General features: G+C 44.4%; 2 pseudogenes; both read right to left on the bottom strand.

Moving 5' to 3' along the window:
* Window positions 1–1,449: 1,449 nt before the first annotated feature.
* On the bottom strand, window positions 1,450–2,652 carry LOC149327719 (uncharacterized; annotated as a pseudogene).
* A 641-nt stretch (window positions 2,653–3,293) lies between these two features.
* Window positions 3,294–5,545, bottom strand: LOC149327718 (uncharacterized; annotated as a pseudogene).
* Window positions 5,546–6,799: the final 1,254 nt, after the last annotated feature.

Here is a 6,799-nt window from a genome sequence, read left to right as displayed (position 1 = left end):
GGTGTCTCCTGTTTTGTGTATTGGTATAATCTTTGCCTTCTTCCAGTCGTCGGGCAAAGTTGATGACGAGAGAGATTTACGAAATATCAGACCCAAGTATCTGCTGCACCATTCTGCGTATCGTTTCAAGAAATCGTTTGGGATATTGTCTGGTCCGGGTGATTTTTTAGGGTCAAGCATGAGTAATAGATTAAAAATGCCCGCATCTGATATGATTAAAGGGTCAATGCGTGATGTTTGATTGCCATAAAAGCCCGGGAGATTACCGTCATCTTTTGTGAAACTTCAGTGAAAAAAACGTGTTGTACGCATTAGCATTGTTAGCTCTATCCTCAGGAGACAAGTCGGTTAACAGGTTTTAAGTTGGGCGGAAATGGTTCCAAAATCTATGCGGGTTGTTTGTCAGAAAGTTAGGCAGCGTTACATTAAAATAGTGTTTCTTGGCCTGTTTGCCTATCTCTCTGAACTTTGCGATTGCGCACGCTAGTTTTGTAGTTTTAGAAGGACATGAACCATGATTTTTGATAGAAATACGCAACCTTTTCACATGACGTTTAGCGTGGATGACATCTCTTGTTACCCCATGGACTGTTTCTTTGTGGACGCTTGGTTTTTAGTGGAACATGAGTAGTTATGCAGTGTGAAACCAGTCTTAAAATGAAGCCAAACCCTGTTCATATTGATTGAGGGGTCGGAGACCATTTCACTGAATGCTTCAAATTCATGTGCGAGGTAGGTTAATATGCTGGCATCATCAGCCTTACCGAAGTTCAGTGTTGTCTTTACATCAGATCGTTTTTTTATTGAGCAGTCTAGAGGTAACAAACATAATGGTATGTTGTGATCAGATGCCTTCAATGATTTCTGTCTGCGCTTGGTGTACTAGAAAGTGATCACTGATTAGTATAAGATCGAGGATATTGTTTGCTGATCCTTGCTTGCGCGTTGGTTCTAGGATAATTAGGTGGAGATTAAAGGAGAGCATTAAGTCAAAAAGAGCTTCTGAAGATGATCATGTGTGTTGCATAGTTATCCAGTCCACGTCCGGAAGGTAAAAGTCGCCCATGAGAATTATTCTAGTGCTGCAAGCATATTGTTGAAGGAAGTCATGAATGACAGAAATGCACTCATCTCCTGAAGAGGGGCTCCTATACAGACAGCCTACACAGACAGTAGTATTGTTGCAGAGAAGTCTGCAGAATACGCTTTCAGCACCTGACACATCTGGGAGCGTAACAAACGGCAGGGTTTTCTTTATCAAGAGAGCCACACCACCGCCACGGGAGTCTCGGTCTTTCCGAATGACTGAGTAGTTGGGTGGTGGGATTTCATGGCTCGAAATTTCTGGTGAAAGCCAAGTCTCCATGACGGCAACCATATCACGTTCCCGATCAATTAATAGGTTTTCTAAAGATTCTACTTTGTTTACTATGCTCCTTGCGTTTACATTTATGATGGTCGGTGCTTTAATCGTGCTCTTCCCGGTGTCGTTGGTAGGCTCCTTTTTTCGACTGTCTCCTCCTGCTCTTCGTTTTTTTTTGCGGAACTTTGTCGTTCGTTTCGTCATCCCAAACAAAGGCACAGCTGTTTATAAATAATTTGTCGAAGGCAAGCGAAACTTTCTCCCCTTTTTGTCGATTTTCTTTGGCACTGTTCCACAGTTTTTTTCTGATTTCTCGAATTCTCGGAGAGAAATCTTCCCCAATGGCATATTTCGTGTCTTTAAGTTTAAAACCTTGCTTCAGTATTGCCGACTTGTTACGGGCATCCAGTAGTTTAAAAATTACCGGTCTATTCCTATTAGCCTGCGGCCTGCCTAACCGGTGAATACGTTCAAAGGCAACTGGATCGAGCTTTAGGGTATCTTGAATGATACTTTTGTTGACAGCCTGCTCCAGAGTTTCGGTTGATTCTTCTTCATCTTTTGGTAGTCCATAAACAATTAAGTTGGATCTCCTGCTTCTGTTCGCAAGATCGTCTTTTTTTTTCCAGGGTTTTTATTACGTGATTCATGCTAGAAATCTCAGTTTGACAAGACTGCACTTTAGTTTCTAGAAGTGTTATGGCACCTAACTTGTTTTCTATGTCTGTCAGCCGTTTTTCCTTTACTTCTTTAATATCTTCCGCAATATCCTTCAGTTGTTTAGCGATTTGTGCCATTTCAGGGCCAGGATTTGTTTCGACGTCCCCTGACAACAGGAGGAGTTTGCACAGGAATACAGCAACATCAAACACTTCAAGACACAGCTGCGGGCACGGCAGCACTACCAAGAAACGGTCGCTAGAGCGGAAGCATTTGCCAAAACGCCTGCTCACCTGCACAATGAAGAAGAAAGGATAAGCGCACCGCATGCTAGTAGTGCCGCCGAGCCCACTGCCGATGCAATTCCTGGGAAGGGTATATGTAGTCCATTCATGTGGTGGAGCTCCCAGCAGATCATGCGTAGAAATGTGCTCGCACGTTGCTGCTCCCGGGTGATGTGGTCGAAGAAATTCCGCTGTCGTAAGGGAATCGCACGCATGGAAACGAGTTCCGTTCACCGGCGAGGTCACCCAGGCTATCTCGGAAGGTTCGATGCCGCTGGCAGTACCATGAAGAATCAGTCCAAGGGCGAACTGCACAATGAAGACGAAAGGTTCAGCGCACCGCATGCCAGTAGTGCCGCCGAGCCCACTGACAAAAGATAGGTCCGCTGACAAAAGATAGGTCAAGGACTGACTGATAAGTGCCCTGAATTCTTGTGCTTTGATCAAATTTATTTCTTGTGCTTTGTTCCACAATTTGCAATAAATCAAAGAAAAAAGCAATGTCCAACATTGCTTCGCCTAAAGCGTCATGTTTTTCAAGTGAGGACGTCGACCAGTCTATATTAGGTAAATTAAAATCAGCTTTGACATTCGTGTACAAATATTGTTTGAGATCGTCTAGAACGGAAACGGTAGAACTAGGGGGCCTGTACATTGCTGCAATAACATATCTAACATTTCCATAGTATGCTTTACAAAAAATGCACTCTACATTGGGTATATCAGACATTGGGAAAATTTGAAAAGGTTGACTTAAAGAGTATGCTAACGCCTCCACCTCTACCATCACGGTCTTTTCTGTACGAACTGTAACCAGTGGGTACAAACTCACTGTCAAATACTGTGCCGTTAAGCCAAGTCTCAGTCAAAACCGCAATTTCTGGATCGTGCAAAAGGAGAAGAGTCTCCAACTCTGCAGTCTCGTTTAGAACACTCCTACAATTAACATTTAATATTTTCAGGGTCCGAGGTTTATTGGTGAGAAGTCAGTTTGATTTATTTTTAAGCCTGAAGCGAGAACCTTTCGCTTCGTCCCAACCAAATAGGACGTTATCAACGCTTAGTTTATCGAATAATAACTTTGCTTTGGCTCCTTCGTCTCTCTCTTCTTCACAGCGTTTCCATAATTGTTTACGTATTTCTCTAACTCGTTTTGAATAATCCTCAGCTATTGATATGCCGGAGTCTGAGCTTATGACATGATTGTAATATGGACAATTTTTCACGGAAGTCGAGGAGTTTTAAAATGACAGGTCGCACCTTGCTTGCTTGCTTCTTTTTTACCCATTCTATGGCATCTTTCGACGCCACTTACAGTTAAACCCAGCTTTTCCCGAAAAACGCCGCTTGTTACTTTCTCTTCCAGTTCATGGTTAGACTCAATGCTGTCCTCCTCTATACCATAAATAAGGTTATTTCTTCTACCTCTGTTTTCTGAGACATCCATCTGGTTTCTAACTAAAGTAAGCTGCCCCTGAAGTTCTGATATGGTAGATTCCATATCTTTCTCCTTCGTGGCTAAGACATTCAGGCGGGATAACTGTCTCTCAATACCGTCAATCCGCTGAGTTAAAAAGGAAAGCTTGTCTTCTATCTTGTTCTGTGATGCCTGCAGGCCCTCCATTGTTGAAGTAATCTTACCCTGGCCTGCTAGTAACTCCGATAGCATCCCTTTTCAGTTGGACCAGGATTTGCTTCAATATCGCCACAAGACAACAGATCTTTCGATAATGTAATAACACAAGACAGAAAGCACTGAACGCTCAGTGGGCAGGGCAGCAGCACTAAAAAACGATTGTCACTTCGAAAACAATGTTCATATTTGAGATTACCAACCTGAAGTACAAAGCAAAAGGGATTGCATGTTGCCGTGTCTGCTGCTGACATGCCCACTGGCGAAGAACAGTTTGTTACAGCAGTTTGTTAGTATTGACGACCATTATTCACACAGCCTGCCTGTCTCTTCTGGTGTTCCCCAAGGAAGTGTCCTCGGTCCCCTGTTATTTTTAATATATGTGAATGACATTGTAAAAGTAGTTACTCATCCCGTTCAAATCCGGCTGTTTGCAGATGACTGTGTTTTGTTTAATGTAATTACATGTCGTGAAGACCAACTATTACTCAGTTTAAACCTAAACAATATTCTGGATTGGTGCAACCAGTGGGACATGAAACTTAACGCTCAGAAAACCGTATTTATGAGATTAACCAAGAAAAAAAATAGCCTTTTATACCCTTACGCTCTTCCATCATTTCCACTTTCGGAGGTAACTGAATATAAATATCTTGGCGTGACGATAACTAATAATCTAAGCTGGAACAAACACATAAGTAACGTATGCGCATCAGGGTTTCGTAAACTTTGTGTCCTCAAGCACAAACTGAAGAATGCTCCTGCGGACTTGAAATTTTTAGCCTATTCATCATTAATCAGACCCAAGTTAGAATACGCTTGCATTGTCTGGGACCCATTTACTAAAACTAACATTCAAGCGCTTGAAATGATCCAGCGCAAGGCCATTCGATTCATCTTTTCAATATACCGTTCAACCGACTCACCCACTGCCATAATGCGAGCAAACCGAATTCAAACATTGCAGGTAAGACGTAAAATACTCAGATTAAAATTTCTTTTCCTTCTCAAACATAACAAGTTGTCAATGTGCCCGGATCCCTACGTCAAGCCATTTTCCGCTCCACGACCAACAAGACATCGCCACTCTGATTCACTAACTCCATTCACCGCCAGAACTAACCTATTTAAATACTCCTTCTTCCCCCGCACCGTAACTGAATGGAATGCTTTACCTTTAACAGCACTATGTGACATTGACTCCATTGAAGAAATAGAAGATTGACGCCATCTAACTTATTTGCTTTGTGTTTCGAATTTTCTTTAAGTGTTTTATTTTGTATATTCATTTTGCACTGTATTGCCCCTCCTGCTAGGGCCCAGAAGGGCCTGCAGTATTCTGTAAATAAATAAATAAAATAAAAAGCTCCGGCGGTAGACTTATGGATGTGCCAGGTGACATGACGTCCCCGATGTCGTCAAAGGTGTGGAAGCTGATAGCCAAGGTTGGTCTGGTTCAGTGATGACTCCGTCGGAAAGCAGTACTGCTGATACGGCATCCAATCCTTGAACATGGTTCGCACGTGTCGCTTGATACCACTCACGCGGCGCTAGCAGGGCTTCGAGAAAGACCTGAAGTGCAAAGCAAAAGGGATTGCTTAGCATGTCTGACCGAGCCTGACCGAGTGGCCTGACCGAGCGCCTCAACAAAACTCTCGTCGATATGCTGTCCATGTATGTTGACGTTGAGCATCGATCTTGGGACGATATCCTGCCATATATTACTTTCGCGTATAGCACGGCTCAACATGAAACCACGCGGAGGACGCCCTTCTGTCTGTTGTACGGCCGCGAAGTGTCGACAATGTTGGAAGCAATGCTGCCCCATGATGGCCGCGACCCCGACGTTGGCGCCGAGGGGTTCACGCTTCGCGCAGAAGGAGGTCGACAACTTGCAAGAGTGCGCATCCTGAACCAACAAGACCGCGACGCCCGACGTTACAACCACCGCCACAGACTGATGACGTTCGCCCCGAACGACAAAGTGTGGGTATGGACCCCCATTCGACGCCGTGGTCTCTAAGAAAAACTGCTCAAGCAGTATTTCGGCCCCTACCGAGTTCTCCGTCAGCTAAGCGACGTAACCTATGAAGTTCTCCAGGATGGGGTTTCCCGGACTACTCGCCGTCAGCAGAGACCAGAGATTGTTCATGTAGTGCGGATGAAGCCCTATTTTTCGCGAGACATTTAGTGACTAAGTGCTGCAAGTTACTGTTTTTTTTCTTTATCCCTATTTTCTTCTTAAAGCATCGGGCCGATGCTCTTTCCGAGAGAGAGGGTAATGCCGCGTCTGCAACAATAGCCGCTCGGCGGCTGTTCGGCACGCAGCTCGTGCGCCCCGCTGTTCGCTGCTGAAGAAGACGAAACTGAACGATCCATCCTGTCGTCTCGGTGTGCGTTCGCATCTTCTCGGTGTTGGCGTTCCTGTGCCGTCTAGACGCGGCGCTACCTGTACCAACTGCTACGTGACAACACAACGCAGGAAGAAGAAGGCGAAGATAGTACAGAGCGCTCAACTTCCGACTTTTATTTTAGTTTCCAAGAAAACTGAACCCGCACTTATATACATATACCTGGCAAAATCCCGCCAGGGGTGTGGGGGGGGGGGGGGGGGTAATCAAGGTGCGCGATCGAACTGGGACCCACACGATGTCCAGGGCATCAAATAGATAACTAGAATCGCACATACAATGAGTTCAGTGAAATGAAGCACGAATGACACGCGGAAAACAAGATAATATAAAAACAGGGTTGAGTGTGCGCTAATGGAAAAAATGAAACAGAGTTGAGGGCGCGAATTTTGCTAAAAACATGAGAAGGCGAGAACACAGTAAAAAGGTAAAAGATACGAAGGGTGAG

Source organism: Amblyomma mixtum, chromosome 10 (assembly GCF_055824585.1).
Source record: "Amblyomma mixtum isolate Tamu chromosome 10, ASM5582458v1, whole genome shotgun sequence".
NCBI lineage: Eukaryota > Metazoa > Arthropoda > Arachnida > Ixodida > Ixodidae > Amblyomma > Amblyomma mixtum.
The sequence above is the reverse complement of the archived record's forward strand: the minus strand, read 5'-3'. Positions and strand labels throughout refer to the sequence as shown.